Source organism: Drosophila bipectinata, chromosome 2L, assembly GCF_030179905.1.
Source record: "Drosophila bipectinata strain 14024-0381.07 chromosome 2L, DbipHiC1v2, whole genome shotgun sequence".
Taxonomy (NCBI): Eukaryota; Metazoa; Arthropoda; class Insecta; order Diptera; family Drosophilidae; genus Drosophila; species Drosophila bipectinata.
This window is the reverse complement of record NC_091736.1, coordinates 6375830-6396114: the sequence shown is the minus strand read 5'-3', so window position 1 is coordinate 6396114 and position 20285 is coordinate 6375830. Positions and strand designations below refer to the sequence as shown.

The 20285-nt window shown below is 38.1% G+C and overlaps 3 long non-coding RNA genes across 4 annotated transcripts; 2 read left to right on the top strand and 1 right to left on the bottom strand.

Moving 5' to 3' along the window:
- Positions 1-2592: 2592 nt before the first annotated feature.
- On the bottom strand, positions 2593-11720 carry LOC138925728 (uncharacterized). Its single transcript, XR_011441939.1, has 3 exons — positions 11586-11720; positions 3412-3586; positions 2593-3356 (listed from the first exon to the last, which is right to left on the bottom strand). It is a non-coding gene; the product is annotated as an uncharacterized lncRNA (long non-coding RNA).
- LOC108119951 (uncharacterized) lies at positions 11430-14109 on the top strand. Of its 2 annotated transcripts, XR_011441934.1 has the most exons (9): positions 11430-11625; positions 11688-11817; positions 12048-12102; positions 12160-12219; positions 12535-12605; positions 12664-13121; positions 13182-13750; positions 13858-13926; positions 13980-14109. It is a non-coding gene; the product is annotated as an uncharacterized lncRNA (long non-coding RNA). The 2 variants fall into 2 exon arrangements; XR_001773029.3 differs by lacking the exons at positions 12535-12605; positions 12664-13121; positions 13182-13750 and having other exon boundaries at positions 11468-11625.
- Positions 14110-16321: 2212 nt separating this feature from the next.
- On the top strand, positions 16322-16578 carry LOC138925726 (uncharacterized). The gene is made up of 2 exons (XR_011441933.1): positions 16322-16392; positions 16451-16578. It is a non-coding gene; the product is annotated as an uncharacterized lncRNA (long non-coding RNA).
- Positions 16579-20285: the final 3707 nt, after the last annotated feature.

The following is a 20285-nucleotide window of genomic DNA, read 5'->3' as shown; positions in this document are numbered from 1 at the left end:
TTGTTATAAGGTTTTTAATATGCCATTCATCAAGGCGATGTGAGAGGCAATGGGCCGCAGTTGCCACTTGTAGACTGTTTGTAAGCCTGTCATTCACTCTGACTTTATTGACAGGGGCTGGCTCGACAGGCGTCCGCCTGGTCACGTGTTGCCAACAATTCAATTTGAAACTCGTAACCCACTTGCACCACCCAAATACCCAACCATCCAGTCAGCCAACCGTCCAAAACGCCCACAATGGAGGAACAGAACACCACCCACCCATCCAGCATGACGCATTCATTCATCTCGGAAGCTTCGCCTTCGACTATCCTCTGTCCACTTGCCCCATACACTTTTGGCTTTGCAACTAACTAGGGAGCTAGGAGGCGTGGCAGGGCAGGACAGAGCAGCAAGTAGGCGAACAACATGAGTAGCAACAACTGCTGTGGGCTGCTGATTGCGTTGACAACATTGTGCCATTGTGTGTCAAACCATAACGCAAATAGAGATGGGCCAATCACATTGCCACGGAAATAAAACAGCAAACAAAGAAAACAACTTTTTGGGGATTGTCCGATGGTTCTAGTACTTCTTCCAACTTGTATTTTTATGAAAAAAATTTATCCCCACACTTTTCAAGAAGTTAGAACTTAATGTATTGGATGGAAATTGTCAATATATCTCACAAACTGAATAGAATTTATTATATGAAAAATGGGAGTTTTAATTTATAAAATATGCCACATACGGAATCATTTATTATGCATATTTCACACACTTTTAATAATCTCATGATTTGGCCGCATGACAAGCTATATCCTCCGGGCATTTCTATGCATTATTTTCGTGTCACGTCCGTCTGTCTGTCAGGAGATCTTTTTGATCCCGGCTTTTGGTCACAGCCATCGTCATCACATTCGTTGGCCTATATGAGACGGCTCGTAAATCACGCAAATATATGCACCCCTTGGCACGCCCCCTTATCCACCCTGCCACCAAAATCAGGGGTGTAGTGGCAGACGCCCATATTTACCGTAGCAACAGCTCTTGTCGGGTGGATGGGCACTTTTCTGCCAAAGCCAGTGGTTCTCAAACTGTACTGTAAGAAAAACTTAAAAAAAAGATACAAGTAAATAGTTTTTGATTAAAACTTTCTGATTTTCTGATTTTAATAAACATTTAAAATTAAAAAGAAAATGTTCCTTTTAAAAAGGAATATTTTCTTTTGAGGATATTTTGTGTACTTTTGTGATAAAATTCTTTAAAACCTTTCAGAACCCCATCAAAAATGCCCCTTATTTATAAGTGTATACTGTGTTGGAGAAGCCTTCCTAACCATCGAGTCCCTGAAAGCCATGCAACCGGGGGCGATTTCAATTTCAATGGTTTGAGGGCATCATTTCGCCATTGTGTTTATGGAAATTCCTGGCCCAACTTCCCCTTTTTTCTCTTTCCCAACTTTGTTGGATCCTTACTACGACGTAATTGCAACAATTTTCCGATGACGCATGCTGTGCGTATATGTGTATGTGTAGGTTACGCCCCAATTTTCAACTGTCCGCCCCCTTTGGCAGTCTGTGGAAGCAGACCGAAGGCTGTCTGTTGCTTTGGATTTGGTTGATTTACTTGTTTGGGTTTTGATTTCCGTTTGATTTGAGGAGTTTGGATGGGAGCCAGGCGCAGGCACAGATCCCAACTCAGTGCCGGAAAGCATCTTTCGTTAATCGCCTTCATTGGGGCCGGAGTCTGTCTAATGGTTTAATGAATTCACTGTCTGGCCTCCCATACCAATTTACTTTATACTCCAGCACTCATTTCGTATCTTTTACGAGCAAAACACTTAAATGCAATGGCCAAGTATATTTCACAATGGAGTGCGATTCCAGCTTAATTATGCGCAGGCAGCAGCAGACAGACCGTAACCTAAACCCAAACCCAAACCCAAGAGCTCCGCACCCGGAGTAGACCCGTCTAAAATCCGCACTCAATCCTGGCAACCAAAAAGGGGGGAAATACCCCACAAACTCAGACGGAATCAACAAAAAATGACTGAGAGTGAAGGACACGCTTACAAGTCCTTAGTTCGGCATTTCAAAAATTTGTGTACAAAAGCCCAAAGACAAGCAGAAGCCAGTGCCGCATCAACTAGCAACAAACAATTATTAATGGGTGTCGGAGAGATATCTTCCAAAGAATAATAGACTCTAAGAATATCCTTTCAAAATAATCCTTTCCTTTCAAATAATAAGAGTTTCAAAATAATTTGATATGAAATCAGAAATCAAATCTTAATTCTAGAGTAGAATTATAATATCATTTCAAATATACCATTCCTCTTTAGCTTGTATTTCATTAATTCGAATATCCTCCGTATCATTTTAATAATATTTACTGGGTGTACATTGAAGGGTTGGCTGGTCCTTCGTCCTTTGGCCATCGCGCCCCCTTTATTTATCATTATCCTGCCAACCTCTCGTCTACCCAACATGGCAGAAACTGTGGCAGAAACAGGAATGTAAGCAAAAGCCAAAAAACAGAAGAAGAACTTGTAGCAATAACTGAAACAGAAACAGAAAGCGAAACAGAAGCTTTTGCCCATCTTGGCTGGCATTTTCCATAAGGACTTTATTACTTTTTCATCTCGTTTCATTTCGTTTTAATTTTATTATGAGCCAAAATGGCAATGGCATTTCGGCAGCCCCCCTTCTCTCTTCTTTGTTAACAAATAAATAGTGTAGAGTGGGGCGGAAACAAGTGTAAGGAAATGTCTAAAAACAATGAAGAATATTATATGCCAATGAAAATGAAAATGAAAATGGAGATGATCATCCCAACTCACAGCTTTCCAGCCAAACAATTTTTTAATTAAATTTTGTGTGTATTTCGTACAAATATGAATAATTATTTATGGCCAACACACAGACATATAAATTTGCGTTGGCAGTTAATGCCAACAGCCAGGCGATATATATTATCTGTCTTAAAATAGAAAATGAACATAAGGCGCACATTTGGCATATTTTATGAAGATATAGACGGGGTGCCAACGGGCAGTGGCAGTGGCAGTGGCAGCGGGTTTCCCAACGATTAATTGTCGAGCCTCCACTCAAAAGTGTTGTTGTGCATTTAAATTGCAGATGATTATTTAAATTTCGCATACAATTTACATAATGAAGGTCCCTCCTTGCCCTTCTCGTTATCCTTCGGGCTCCAGCTTTATCTCACTCGTTCCCTGCTGTTCAAATTAATCAAACAAATTGCTTCTGCCCTGGATCTCTGACTCTTCTATCCACTTCTCGGGCCATCCATTTCTCATTTCTCTGGCCAGCGAAATGAGAATTTGGTTATTGGAGCCGCGTCTTTTCCGGTTCAGCCTTCAAAATGTAATTTGCAAAAATATTTGCTTTCAATAAAATTTAGATAGCATACAGGATCGAGAGGTTGGGGCGAGTGGCATACAGGAAAATAGCATTGACTGAAAGAAAAAGACCTTCCTTTTTTTTTGTGAGCTTAGCTCAGCTTGGTCCATACATGGGAAAATTCTTGTGGTCGTGGAGTTCCATAAAACATTTCAGTATTCAAATCACAAATATCTATATCCAAGCTAGAAAAATATTATAAAAGGATATGGTTTTTGTATTAAATAGTGTTTGAAACTTCTAAAATTCTATTGCAATGGCAATATTTTTCCCCCAAAAAGCTTTTCCGAAATCCCATTGCAGAACATCCAAGACCCAAAAATATGGCGAATTTTCGCCATTCACATTACCGAATTTCAATCAGTTTTCAATCAGTTTGGCCGTTTCATTTGATTTCATTCGCATTGGAATTCTGCATTTTGTGCTTCGTCCCGGGGCAAGCGGCTTTTATATGGCAATTAGCTTAATTCTATTAAAATTCAATGCAGCTCAGAGCGTGCAACTTCAGCTAAATTTCAACAGAGCTTCGTTGTTGATGTTGCCATTGAAGTTTCAATTGTTGTTGACTTTTTTGTTGCACACACATCATATCCATACACAATATAGCTTATGAGCGAATTATATTCATCAGAGCCATTGTCCTGTTTTTGGCCATGTTCGACCACTTTGTTGGCCACATAATGATAATGATTACAACAAAAAAAAAAGTCGCAAAGGAAAAACAAACACAAATAAGAGTAATCATGACAATGTAAATGCAAAGCAGAATATCAATTTACATTTAGCATATTAATTGAATTTTTGCTTTTGCCATATTGTCTATTTTGGATGATGATTTGTGTACACACTTCTCCGCTGAAAAGCAACAAAAACCACCGATCCACCGCCCACAACATTGGTCTTTTGTGTTTGTGATGCGTAATTGGAATATTTATTTTTCATCCCATTTTGCAATCACTAAACCGCAATGAGAAAACACCTTCCCCGCCAACATGCCACCACTTCCCGCGGCCCAACTCTTTGTCCTGTAAAATGCCATCGGCATGCCACACACTTGCCCCCATTGCACCAATACAGTGACACAACAAAGGTAATTGTCATGCATTCCACGTGTCTGTCTTGGACATGGCCAATGTCCTAAATGTCCCTGGTCCGCAGTCCGTTGTCCTATTTGCCAATTTGCCAAACTTTTGCGTTAATTATGAGTCAAAATCAGCATTCCGCTGAAATTTGGTTTGGCACAGAAGGTTTTATAGGGTTTCTGCATAAAACCTGATTTAAATGTTTTAAAATTAAATAATTATACAGAGCCATTAAGCTAGGTGTAAAACATATATTAAGTGGAATATTTTATTACTTTTAATATTAAAACTTTTTAAACTCTTTTTTATGACTCCAACTGGATGTTCTGGCAGTTTGTGTAATTGTTTTCAATTAGCTGCAAGCTACAAAGTCAACAAATCATATACAGTGACAGGCAAAACTGTACCACTGAGTTTAGATACGAGTATTTTTGAATGGGTTACGAAATAATAATAGGGGTATCTCGTTACCCGTTTATTTGCCCAGAGGGCTGCACATTTGATGCTCTAAATTTCATTTACTTTGTTACTGAGAAAACCAAACAACAACAAGGATACCAATGTAACCAAGCCATACTGCACTCATACCCCTCCTCCTATGAGTAGCAACCTCGCGGGCATAATGGATACAAAGTTGCAATTAGCGTTGCAAATCGAACGATTTTCAATTAATTATAAAGCATGGCAAAGAAATAATTTGCAGTTTAAACAAAGGATGAATAATCTACGAGGCTCCACAGGAACAAAAGAGACAGCGTCATTTTCAGGATACTGAATTATGCGAAAATGCTTTAAATTTGATTACCGAACATAGATATTAATTTGTCCATTTTAGAGAGAATTAGTTACTGGCTATTGATTGAAATTAATCTGACAATCGGGTAAAAAATGTTCAAATTTAATTATCATTATGAAATCAAAATTTTATAACCTGTTTACTATCCATAAACGCTCATCTGCAGTCCTTTACGAGAGCAATGCATTTTTAAAAACACAAGCTACTCCCCTCGAAGTCCCAGAGTGGCGTTTTCCACTTAGACCCCGACCTCGAGAAAATTCTCGCAATGATTTCCCCAGATGGCACTTAAGACTCTTAAGCGGGGAAAAGCCGGGAAAGAAATCCGGGCACATAAATAAGGGGAAACCCCAAGCAAACACACAAACAAACAGTAACCGCACACATAAGACACAACACATGTATTCAACGTATAAATAAAAATGTCATCAAAAGCATTTAAAAATTTGCAAAATGCAAAATACAAAATGGGCAAATAATTCAATTCTGGCCCAGAACGCAAGTCATAAGTAGGCTAAGGCTAAGGACACTCGGCTGGTCCCACTCGAGGGGAGAATTTCTGAAAAATGGTTGTGCAAAATATTCGCATTTTCATGCTGAGATTTTCCGGCAAAATAGGAATTATGACGATTAGATTATTACGCATACTTGACGATTTATGCGATTAAGAATACAAAAATAATATAAAATAAAAGCCGCTTGACAAAAAGTAGGAAGAGGGTTGCAGAATGCACATCTGAGGGGGGATGAAACTTGTACCAGACCAGAATACTGTTATTGTTGAACCTCGAATGGGGGAATGGGATGTCTGGCATTTTATAACCCCAGAAACTGAGCTCAACTACCAGCAGCAGCATCATATTAAAAAATGCCAAATGCTGAGGCAACCGTCAAATCATCTACGGAATTGTCATCAAATTGAAAGCTCTTGCTCCCCAGCTAAGCTGCAACGCGTGGCTGCCCTTTTTTTCCTCCATTCATTGCTATATTCATTTTTATTGTCATCATTTATGGCTTTTCCATGGGGCTTGAGAGGAAATGAAAAACCCCTTTTCCCTTTTAAGTAAAACTGTTGAGAAAATCAATCGCTGCCGCTTCATCCTTTTTGGGTCAAGTCCCTGCGACAAAGCCCTCACTATGTATTTTTTTCTAGTAATTAGCACAGATAAGAACCAAGCCATAAAAGCATTAAACTTGAATTCAATTCCAACAGCTGGCTAGATATTTTTGATCCTTTAATATGGCACTTTGGGGGGGAGTCTAATGCCCCAGTAATCCTGAATAAGTGACCATGGTGGAAACATTTATCAAAACAGGATTGTTAACAGGGAAGGGCTTTAAGTTTGAATTGTATTTTATGCTAGGGTTTGCTTGGTTTTCATCCCTTTAGGGGTTTCAATTCATTGATCTTTTATGGATTTTTTGATAGTGAGAGAATAATAAATCATCCTCTAATAATTTAAAAATACTCTTACATAAATTGTAAAACAATCTTTTAGATTAAAGAGCCTCCATATCAAATATGCATAAATTCTTACAAAGTTTTGTGGCATTTTAAGGCATCACTTTACCAAAAGGACATTGCACTAAAAGTCAGCCGGACTTTTTGGCTTCCCTCCTTCCACAGTAGACCACTTATACAGAATTTCTTTGGCCGCATTCACGTCGCGACAGTTTTTGTCTGGCCTGCGGCGGCTGAATGGCCCAGGACGGCAAAAGGCTTCTTATATCCCACCGACAGGACCTGTCCGCCCCACACAGCCCGGCTCTTCGCACCATCCTCAGACTTTTGTGGCCTTTGTTTATTGAACATTTAAATTGAACAAGTTGCCAATCGATTGTCGATTGCTGTTCGGCAACGTGTCCGCTTTCTGTTGCTGCAGCATCACGTTGCACGTTGCTCGGGGCGTGTTAATAAATCGAGTGACTCTCATGTGTCGATAATTATGCCATTGATTGCTTAATTGCAATGCATATGCATATATACCCGCCATCCGCCTCGCCAACTTCAGTCTCTTCTCTCTTCTTGAATTCCCGGGCGACTCGTCCTGCAATTTAATTGCAAGCTTAAAGTACACACTGAGGACATACTTCCAAATACAGATAGAAAATAATAAACTTTTGTAATAAATTAAATTAAAATTACTTTATAAAAACTAACAAAGTTTAGTTAATTATTTAAATATTTTCAACGCATTACCTAAACTGTTTAAAACTGTAGACCCTTAAAACCTTTCAACTACCTCTTTCGACAGTGCATTTAAAAAAAGACTAGGAACGCAGGATGAAGGACGAGTTGGAAGATGAGGACTCGAGACCTGGGATGCTGTTCTGTAGCTGCTGTTATTTTTGTTGTCGCCGTGGCACTTTGCATGCATTTCATTTTAATTTAATTTCAGCCGCCTTTTGCTTTCATCTTGCGCCTGCCAAAGGACACTTAGCATCCTGGCAGCCCAGGACTCTCGGTCGGGACTCTCGAGTGTCTCGCATGTGTGGCATGTGCAACAACTTGAATTATGCACATGAGACTTGGCTGCCAGCCCTTAGGGCCTCTGACTGCCACGCCCCTTTGCGTTGAATGCACACTCACAACCGCACCACATGCCCCATCTGCGACCTTCAACAATTTACCCAAATACGCAATTCTCTCGCATACTCAAACATACAGGATTCACGCATCGGGAATCCGAAATCAGAAATCAGGAATCAAGATAATGAAGGAGCCCAATGCCGCCTCGAAATACGAGTGTAATGGAGATGCTCGCGGAGATTCAGATAATGGGATGCCAATCAGGGGTTGCATTTCCCGATCCGTATCCGTATGCCTTATCCGGTGAAAGGAGTACTGGAACTGCATTACCCAGCAGAGGGTTTAAGCTTTTACCTTGAGTGCCATGATATGCATATATTTGTTTTAATGAATCCTTAAAAAAAAGTATCAGCAAACTAAGACTCAGAAGCACTCCACTCTACTCATATTCTGTTATAAACTAAAATTAAATTTAAGAAAATTAAACTTAGAAATGCTATTTCCCTTTCCTGTCCCGAGAGACAGCTTCCAACTGCTGGGAACGAAACCGAGACCTGATTTCATTTTACGATAATTACATGTGAGGACGACAACTAATGCTGGCCAGGGCGAACAAGGTCCCTCTTGGCCTGCAAGGACCCTCATGCAAATGACAGCCATTTCCGGAGCTCTGTCCGACTGACTGGTCACATTTAGTCGCATACATAATATTATTATATTTGCGTTGCCACTTTGCCTTACATTCGATCCATTGAATAGCAGCACACTTATCAAAAGCCACACGTTGCCAAACACTCACGCAGAACACATACATTTGGTTTATTAAATAATTACGCTCTAATTGCAAAAGTGACTGCGGTTCGACGGGCCTTTGGCCCTCGAAAAATAATGCCAGAATCTTGTTGAGCCAAATGTGTGAATAATATGGCACTGGGAATTCCCCAATTCAGGCAAGGGCTGTTCGGTGTTTGTGATTTCAGATTTGCCGCAGTTCGTGCCTCATTTAGTTGCAACAGAAGCGGCGTGCAATCAACTTGATTGAGTGCTGAAAATGGGAAATTACCGACTCTAACCCACTCTAGTGGTTTGAAAATTGCTCAGAACTCAATCCTTGGCTAAATACAGGTTTATTTTCCATCGTGAATTTCAAAGCCCCGCAACTTTGTTGACCAGAAAAACAATGGCAGAGTTCAGACTGCGCAAAAAAGTATTATAAAGATACTGAGTTCCAGCAGCTTCGTCGAAATATACTCGATCTAAACTCGCTTGTGTCAATATTCAGAGCAAGCAGAGCGTACATGTATATATATTTTCGCACAACTGCTCTTCATTTTACGTATTTTGTTTCCATATTTTTACCAGAATGTGCGCTATATGTATGCACCGTAAAAGCAAATTCCAGAAAAAGCGAAACATTGTTAATTGAATATAGAAAACTGAAATTGATTCAACCATGAAGGTGGAGAAAATTCCAATAGAGATTGATTGCATAGCATGTGAAAATATTGTAAATGAAATTTACTTAAAGGCAAAGAGCAAATAGAATTTTAAAGATTGAAATAAATGGCTTTCGGATGTTAACTTGAAGCTAAACTTGCTAAATCCTAACAAACACATATTGAAATTTGAAAAATAATAAAAATCTCTTTTGAAAGGAGAATTAAATTTACAGACCCTATATTATTTCACACTATTTTGCAGTTTCTAGCCCAACTAATTCCCACTGTACCATGTACTTGCCACAAGCCCTTCGCCAATGAGTCTGTGTGTGCCCTTGCCCTGGTTGTGGTGGCTTTAAATATACGTACATATGTGTGCAACATTTGCAACACTCCGCGGACAGTACGTGGCCATAATTAAATGTCGACATGCAACGCAGCGCCAGAAAGTATGCTATATAGCTACAAAGCAGAGATTTCCTTTTGGCTTTGGTGCTGGGGCTGGTGTTGGTAACCCTGATGGTGCGAGGGTTAGTTTGGCTGAAATGCTAAGAGAAAAAACGAACTAGGACAGCGCTGAAGGGGTTCCCGAACACCACTGAGCCTCTCCCTGCACGTAATGATGTAATAAAATCATTTCACACCTCATGAAATGTCGGCAATTTCCGTTGAAATTCGATTGAACTTCCTGCTTTCAATCGGGCCGAAAAAAAAATGTGAAAAAGAGGCGGCTGAACATGGCTGGGCAATAGTGGACTAGGCACGACCCTGGCTTGCATACGTGGCATGTATATCATTATACTCCCACACCCACACAGTCACCCTCGGACACACACACTTCTAGGCACAGACATGGGAAAAATATTCCGTATCTGGAACGCCGCTGACGTTTTAATTTTATTCGATTCCCAAAACTGATTCCGAAAGAGAGAACTGCGGAAAAGAAATTCTTGACTCAAAATTGATTGAAATGATATTGCAAAGGCGTGATATAACGAACGCATTGCCTTCTAGAATCCAGATACACTGAAAATAATTCTTTTAGGGTTATTAGTACATTGAGCTTCGCAATCAAAAATATTTTAGTAAATACCAAAACTTTTCTTGCATTATCCTTTTGCCTTTTCTCATTTAGAAAATCTATTAAAAAATAAAATTCCTTTCAAGTTTGGGATCTATCTCTCTCTCTCTTAGCTTGAATCGTAAAAAACACAGGAAATCATTCCGTCATTCCATAAATTGTTATGTCGTAAATCTCGGCAATCAAATGGCCTGCACACGTACGCACACACACGCATCTGCTTTCTTTTCATCAATGTGTGTGTGTATGTCCTTGAGGCTGTCTCGTGTTTCATGCTTCTTTTCCGCTGTCTGTGGCCAAAATTGTTGCCCAAGTCTAAGGTTCATTGTGTGATTTTCAAGGCAGCAGTGATTTTTGCCCAACTAACCAAAAAACAAAAAGCTTAGGGCTAGGAAATGTTTGTGCTAACCCTTTGTTTTAAATCTTTTTATATTCTAGAATCTAGATACATTTATAAAAATAAGACATTTGTATTTAAATATCTTATATTTTAAAAATATAGTTTCTATTCATTATATATATTGTTTTCTATTAACAACACTTAAGTAGTGGCTCAATAAAAAAAATAATTCTGAAGCATCTACCTATATTCTGTGTTATAATGCCTCAACTTAGCCCACACAATCTCCATTCATATATTCATTTCCAAGAATAAAACACCGACTGCGAAAAATAATAGCCAACACCATATCGATGCTGAAGTTGGGGCCAAAACGGATGTTGCAACAGAGAAGCAAAACGGATGTGTAGTTCATAAATTTCGTCAACTGCCATAATAACAAACTGGGGAGTCAACAGAAATTGACTTGTCGCCTGCTCGTAGATTACACAACACCCAGTACACCCAAAAACAGTTTCCCTGGGTGGCACGGGATGACAAAAAGAAAAAGAGAATTTTCCGTTGGCTGACCAAAAAAAATCAATGATTCCCAAGAAGTAGAATCATCTTGTGGCCAAAATCATAAATATCGGGTGAATGGGGACGGATTGGCAGGTGAATTTGTCAGGTTTGGCTGCCACAAGCACAAACTTATATACGATACATGTACATTAGCAATATACACAGACTGGGCCATTAGTCAAAAGTATGACGAACGAGACTGCATTAACAAATTACTTTTTAAGAACACTCTAAGAGAAAAAAGTTACCTCGTTATATGCAACTCTTAATGCATTAAATTATTAATTTGTGACACTATTATGCAACAAAATCCTATATTATAAAAAGATGAGAAGAAAAATTAATTATAATTTACCTGTGATCTGAAGCCATGAATATACCTTGGATGTATGCAAGTAAGATTTTGAAAACTTGTAGTTTAAATATTTGAACAGAAGTAAATAATATATTTTTTTAGCTATTTTCGGAGTTTTAATCCCATGGCTTGGACCTCCACGTGGTTGGACGTGGCCGGGAAAATAATATATGTATAATTTATACACTTATAATTCACTTATATGAAAAAAGATTGGAAACAAGATTTCAAGGTACACCTGCATTGATTTATAAAATAATTCATCAGCTAAATAGTTCTACAATAAATTGATTGAGAAAAAAATATATAAATTTATATTTTTTTAAATTTACATTTGCAAATACGCATTTCTTTTTAATACATACAACTATACGCTTTTAATGCGAGAAATTTTAACTGGGGTTATTGTAGTATAACTAATTGGTTTTATATCTTTCTGATTTTATATATACGTGACAAAAGTAAAAATAGTTATTGACATGATCTGAGACAATGAATACAGTTTGGTTATCTACAGGTAAATTTTGATATTTTTTAATTTGAAGAAAAATTTATAAATAATCTTCTTTTATAGCTATTTTCTGTGTTATAATATTTGGAAAGTGGTGGACACTGCCACCAGGCAACAAATGGGGTGGGTGAAAATGGATTTACATACATCCTTATTAACAATTTACTTTTAATGGCAAGAAAATAAATTATAAGTGTATTAACACATTGCATAATCATTAACTTGTTTATGCTTTAAATACATTGATTTATAAAATTATTCATAAGCTAGTACAATACTAAATCGATTGACAAAAAATATATATACTTATTTAAATTTACATTTGCAAATACACATTTCTTTTTAATACTATACGCCTTTAATGCGAGAAATTTGAAACTGGCGTTATTGTGGTATAACTAATTGGCCTTATATATATCTTTTTGCTTTTATATATAGGTGACAAAAGTAAAAAAAGTCTTTTTTATTGACGTGATTTGAGACAATGAATACAGTTTGGTTATCTACTGGTATATTTTGGTATTTTTTTAATTTAAAGAAAAATTTGGAAATAATCTTCTTTTATAGCTATTTTCTATATTGTAATAATTGGAAAGTGGTGGACACTGCCACCAGGCAATAAATGGGGTGGGTGAAATTGGACTTACATCCTTATTCATCAAACGGAAAATAAATAAAACTACTCATTAAAAAGATTGTTGTTCATTTCAAAATAAAATATAATTGTTTATGCTTTGAATGCATTGATTTATAAAATTATCCACAAGCTAGTACAATACTAAATTGATTGACAAAAAATATATATATTAACATTATTAACATTTTATTAAATAAACATTTGCAAATCCTCATTTCTTTTTAATACTTTACGCCTTAATGCGTGAAATTTTAAAGTGGCGTTGTTGTGGTATAGCTAATTGGCCTTATATCTTTTTGATTTTATATATACATAGGTGTCAAAAGTAGAAATATTTTTTTTTTATTCACGTGATCTGAGACAATGAATTCAGCTTGGTTATCTACAGGTAAATATTGCAATTTTTTTTAATTTGAAAGAAAAATTATTAAATAATCTTCTTTTTTAGCTATTTCTCTTACTATATTTTTTGGAAAGTGGTGGACACTGCCACCAGACAACAAATGGGGCGGGTGAAAACGGATTTACGTAAAATAATAATATAATTTACTACAAAGATTTTTGTTTATTCATACAATTTACTGTTAGTAGCAAGAAAATAGGGATAACTTCGGGCGAAGCCGATTAATAAGGACCGCCGAAGAATGAATAAGTTGCTTTACAACTGAAATATAAAAATGACTCCACTTTCGTGTTATTGAAGATAGAAGTTTTGTACATTCTACAGATTATATTTTTTTTTTCGGCCGTATGATCCGACCTACCAAATTTTGTGAGGATCGGTCGACTATACCCTACAGTGTTTTTGAATATAGAAACTTGGGATTTTTTTTAAGGATTTGTAGTCTAATAAATAAGTTTTTTTATTAAATTTTAATATGTACATAAGTACAGCCTAATATATGCGATATTTGCGATATATATCCGATCTTAACCGCAAGGGTGTGTCAACTTTGACTCTGCCCGAAGTTAGCTTTTCTTTCTTGATGTTTATTCAACTTCCAGGAAACAATAAAGGTTATTTTAAAGACTTTTGACATTTTACCATTTTAATGCGATAAATTATAATTTTGTTCTACTTTTGAATGTGTATTTAACTAATAGCTGATTTCCAATATAAATAGGTGTCTAAAAATGATATTTCTTATTACTTTCAAGTTCTAAAAGAATGAAAATTCTTGGGTTTATTATAGGTAAGCCTGTGGCTTATATTGGTTTTTAAATTGATACAATTTTTTTTTTGTAGCTCTTCTATTCGTAGCAGATAAGACCCGACCACCCGGATCATGAAATGGAAAACGATCCAAGCTATATGGCTAAACTACTCCAAGTAGTTTTGTACCCAAAACTAATAAAGGAATTATAAAAAATTTTAATATATGTTTATTATTACTATTGAGATACGCCCAAAACGATCCAGAAATCGTAACGGTACTCCGCTTGAGAATCGGATGGGAATTGGGGAAGATATAGCCATCGCTGTGCGCCATATAGGCAAAAACCCCATTTTCAAGGGATCCCATCACGAAAAAATGGACAAAAAATCTAAAAAATATTTTGTCTCGGGATTTTGAAGCAGAATGGTAGCAAATCGATCCAGAAATCGATTAAGGTACTCCGCTTGAGAATCGGATGGGAATTGGGGAAGATATAGCCATCACTGTGGCCCATATAGGGGAAATCCCCATTTTCAAGGGATCCCATCACGAAAAATGGACAAAAAATCTAAAAAATATTTTGTCTCGGGATTTTGATGCAGAATGGTGGCAAATCGATCCAGAAATCGATTAAGGTACTCCGCTTGAGAATCAGATGGGAATTGGGGAAGATATAGCCATCACTGTGCGCCATATAGGCAAAAACCCCATTTTCAAGGGATCCCATCACGAAAAATGGACAAAAAATCTAAAAAATATTTTGTCTCGGGATTTTGAAGCAGAATGGTAGCAAATCGGTCCAGAAATCGATTAAGATACTCCGCTTGAGAATCGGATGCGAATTGGGGAAGATATAGCCATCGCTGTGCGCCATATAGGCAAAAACCCCATTTTCAAGGGATCCCATCACGAAAAATGGACAAAAAATCTAAAAAATATTTTGTCTCGGGATTTTGATGCAGAATGGTGGCAAATCGATCCAGAAATCGATTGAGGTACTCCGCTTGATAATAGGATGGGAATTGGGGAAGATATAGCCATCACTGTGCGCCATATAGGCAAAAACCCCATTTTCAAGGGATCCCATCACGAAAAATGGACAAAAAATCTAAAAAATATTTTGTCTCGGGATTTTGAAGCAGAATGGTAGCAAATCGATCCAGAAATCTATTAAGGTACTCCGCTTGAGAATCGGATGGGAATTGGGGAAGATATAGCCATCACTGTGGCGCAGATAGGGGAAATCCCCATTTTCAAGGGATCCCATCACGAAAAATGGACAAAAAATCTAAAAAATATTTTGTCTCGGGATTTTGATGCAGAATGGTAGCAAATCGATCCAGAAATCGATTGAGGTACTCCGCTTGAGAATCGGATGGGAATTGGGGAAGATATAGCCATCACTGTGCGCCATATAGGCAAAAACCCCATTTTTAAGGGATCCCATCACGAAAAATGGACAAAAAATCTAAAAAATATTTTGTCTCGGGATTTTGAAGCAGAATGGTAGCAAATCGATCCAGAAATCGATTAAGGTACTCCGCTTGAGAATCGGATGGGAATTGGGGAAGATATAGCCATCACTGTGCGCCATATAGGCAAAAACCCCATTTTCAAGGGATCCCATCACGAAAAATGGACAAAAAATCTAAAAAATATTTTGTCTCGGGATTTTGTAGCAGAATGGTAGCAAATCGATCCAGAAATCTATTAAGGTACTCCGCTTGAGAATCGGATAGGAATTGGGGAAGATATAGCCATCACTGTGGCCCATATAGGGGAAATCCCCATTTTCAAGGGATCCCATCACGAAAAATGGACAAAAAATCTAAAAAATATTTTGTCTCGGGATTTTGATGCAGAATGGTGGCAAATCGATCCAGAAATCGATTGAGGTACTCCGCTTGAGAATAGGATGAGAATTGGGAAAGATATAGCCATCGCTGTGCGCCATATAGGGAAAAACCCCGTATTTCAAGGGATCCCATCACGAAAAATGGATAAAAAATCTAAAAAATATTTTGTCTCGGGATTTTGATGCAGAATGGTAGCAAATCGATCCAGAAATCCTTTAAGGTACTCCGCTTGAGAATCGGATGAGAATTGGGGAAGATATAGCCATCAATGTGGGCCATATAGGGAAAAACGCCATTCATGAAAGGGATCCCATAATGAAAAATGGAAAATAATACATTTTTTTGAATAAAATTCTAATAAGGATTTGCGATAAATATCCGGTCTTAACCGCAAGGGTATATCAACTTCGGCTTTGCACGAAGTTATCGTTTCTTTCTTGTTTTTATTCAACTTCCAGGTAACAATAAAGGTTACTTTAAAAACTTTTGACATTTAACCTTTTTAAAGCGGTTAATTATAATTTTGTTATAATGTTGTATGTGTATTTTACTAAAAGCTGATTTCCAATATAAATAGGTGTCTAAAAAATATATTTTTTATTACTTTCGAGATCTAAAACAATGAAGATTCTTGGACTTCTTATAAGTGAGCTTGTGGCTTATATAAATTTAAAAAGTTTTTTAATTTTGCATATTTTTTATAGCTCTTTTATTCGTAGCAGCAAGAAATAGAACTCGGCGACCCGGATCATGAAATGGAAAATGAACCAAGCTAAACTACTCCAAGTAGTTCTGTAGCCAAAATTAATAAAGAAATTATAAAAAAATAAAATATTTTTACCAGTATTGAGATACCCAAGACGATTCCCTTTCTTCAAACAATCAATTCAACTGTCTGGCTCTTAGTTGGTGCGCAATTTATAGTCCCATCAACCCCCAGGACCCCATTTCATCATGTCTGTCGTGGACAATTTTCAATATAGCGGAACTATTAAGGCAGTTAAATGATAAATTATGCGCCACAATAAGCAGTTGGCGCAAGTCAGGAGCCGTGAAAGCTTTTTATGATGACGCACTTCCGTCCGGTCCTCTTCCGATTGAGTTTCCCAAGCCCCAATCCGGCGGCTCATCTGTTTGTCTGTCTGGTGGAGCGGTCAGGTCCGCCGTTTTCCGAGGGCTTTCCCAGCTCTTAAACCCACTTACCCCCCTCTCACACACACACACACACTCACACTTTTCCAGATGGTCAACCGAAGCCGTTCACTGCGGGCGTGCGCTTCAATTGCGACTTTTATGGCACATCAATCGTTGGCATCGTCCTCCGACGTCCGCCGTTCGCCGTCCGCTGTCCGAAGCCGTTAAGTTTTATTGATTCCAATGGCTCAGGGATTTGCTCAGTGATTGTCCGCAGTCCACAGAAACTGACCAGAGTCCTGAATCAGGATTCAGGATATGGGAAATTCCATATCCCCCTCACTTCCTTCACCAGATTTCTCGCTGGCTCATAAAGTGCCTTCAACGCCTTTTGACTTAACCGCTCGCTTTGTCTTCCCTTTTTTCTGGCTCTCTACCATTTCTCGGCTGCACTATCAACCGAACCCACTTCGACCCCCTGAAGGTCATTAAGTCAAGCTGTGGACATAAATAACCCGCAGGACATTGCAAAAGTTCCCGGGCGCTTTAAGGATTTTCAGCTAAAGACTGCGGCAGGTGTTGAGCCTTTAGCCTTCGCAGTTCCACGCTGTTTGCTCTTCATGTTCATGTCCTTGTTCATGTCTAGGGCTTTGGTCCTGGTCCTGTGCTTGGTCTATCAAAAGGTGGTTAAAAGCCATTTAAACAAGCGAGGAATTCTGACAATCAAAGCAGGGATTACAAATTACAAGGGCATCAATGGAATCAGGACTAAACACATATATTCAAGAAAAACAGTCTGAGAAGGATAATAAATAGTTCCAATAAGCAGTTCTTATAGACGGAATTTAATTAAAACCAAACTCAGAATCATTACAAAGATTCTACTGAATTTCAACTAAATAAAAGGGAATTTAGTAAGCAAGCCAGAGAAATTTTAGTAAATAAACACTGTGGGTCTTGCCTTGAAAAGCAATTGAAACCCATGTTGTTGGAAGTGTTTTGGGAAGCCCGAAACATTATTCCTGGTGTTGAGTGCTTGGTTCAGGGCTCTGGGTACTCAATCCTCTCGGTTCCTGGTTCCAGGATGTGCGGAGGTTGCGGCTGAGTGTTGTCTGTGGGTAAGAGACCGAGTGCATTGTATTTCCACTTACTAATCGGCTAATGCTGGGGCACAGTGCTCAACTGGTAATGCACCTTGAAAAATATTTCTTAAATAAAAGTAATATCCTTGATTAATAGAGCCTATAAAATTTTGAAAATATGTACGTACTATAAACTCAAAACGAAAATTGTTCCTTAATTTCCTTAACTTAATTCAATTAATTTCCTTAATAGTTTATTCCAGTACCTTAAAAAGCTTTTGCCTTAGTTCTGTTGCCTAGTTTTGTAATTAACATGGCATTCAAGCCAAATCTGTGCTGCAACCAATCACCATCATGGCCTTGCCTCCAACTCCTAGTGCGGTTGCCATAGAGAGAGAGTTGAAATTGAAATGCTAAGAAATGTTTAAATACAGACAATTGGAATCGGAGTCAACACCTTTTCACTTCGCTTAGAGCTGCAACATGCAACATGTCAATTAGTCAGAGTTTGTACCACGAAAAATGGCAGCAGCTGCCAAATTTAATTTCCCCATTCTCGATCCCCCTGACTTCTTTTCCCTTTTAACTGTCTACTGAATGGATTCAAAGCATTTTCATGTCGCACACAAAATCCAAAAAAAAGCAAAAAAAATAAAATGGAAAAACGAAGCGAAAACTTTTCAACATGTGTTGGCAGCTTTTTGGTCGAAAGGCAAGGGAAAAATGTCGAAGAAAACTCCTTCAAAGTTGTTGGAGAGAGTGAGCAAAAAAAAAAATATAAAAAAGGTGCCAAGTGGCAAGTGGCAGGTAATAATCTATGCATGTGTGGGTGGACCAAAGCCAGGCAAGGGGCAAGATTGGGGGAGGCCACGGACTCAGCCGACACTTGGCAGCACTTTACATTTATTGTGGCAGCCGAGGATGCGAGATCTGAGGCAGAGGCATGCATTCGAAAGTGCCTGTCATGGGCACAAGCCAAAGCAAAAGTGTTGCTGAAGGCTAAAATATAGCAGTGGTCAGAAAAATATACATTTTTATTATACTTTGTATTTAAATAATTAAACTGTATGATTTCAAACAAATATTTAATAAATAAATAATAGAGACCCTAAACACTCTTACATTATTTACAAAATAGCTACCGAGTCTGCGGCTAGAGCACTGAATGGCCACAATTCTAAGCTGTCTTAGTTGCTTATTATGCAACCCCCTCGGAACCTACTTGCAACACCAACCGTATTTTTTTTTAGCCTTCCTTCTTTCCATTGCCAAGTCATCGTCGCTGAGCGTGCGGAAATGAGCAGCTGTCTTGGCCTGGTCCTCTTTTCTCTCTAACCCTCTAACAGAATTTGCCTCAATGGCACCAGAGAAAAAAGGCAATGGGAATGTTTAAGTTTAAGCCAGGTCCATACGCCCATCCTCCATGAAATTCCAGTTGCCTTCGGGGGCTCACTTGTGCTAAGTAGTCGCAGCAGTCGAGTGCAATGAAATTTTAGCTGAGGCCCCAGCTGCCGTTTTCAAGAAGAGCTAGTAAGTCAAACCCACAGAGATGCACATTCAGAAAAATGTATAGTTCGTTTTTTTCTATTTTGTAAAGATCCTTTTTTAAAAAGATATTACAATAAGGCTTAAAATCACACTCACTGTGAAGAAAAAATCATTATAATTATTTTAGAGGCCCTATTTCTTTCAGTGCACTTACTTTCTCACACTAATGCTTACCAACACACATGTCATAAACACGCACACACACCCTGAACTAAATAGTGGGGCCAAGAGCGAAAGAGATAGATGCCGAACAGCAGCTGCAACTGCAGCAGCCATTTTTTATCATCATTTCCGGAACTCGTTGACAAACGGAAGCGACGAGCCGAGTGCAAAAGGGGAATGATGATTGTATGGGCGGGGAAGGGGGGGAGGCTGAAAAGCGAGGGCGAACACATTAAGGCAAAGCTCGAAGGGTAAGGGAGTACCAAAAAGGGGGAGTGAAATGAACGGATATGACCGAAATAGCATAGCCATTGCTTATAATTTTACATTTGAAAACTACACTTTGAACTACTTTTAGATGTAAGTACGTACTTACTTATACGACCATCGATGGTACGATTATCCCCCAGAACTATACTCTTTTCTATGGCAGCTGCTTAGGTCTATCAGCTACAGAAGTCGATTCAACTATCAGCTATAGGATGCAAAAGAATTCTTGATACAAAATTATCCCAAAAGTTCAACAAAACTTAAACACCATAAAATACATACTAGTTTAGTGGTTAAATCGATAAAATCCATAAAATAATTTGTCAAAAATAATGTTTACTTG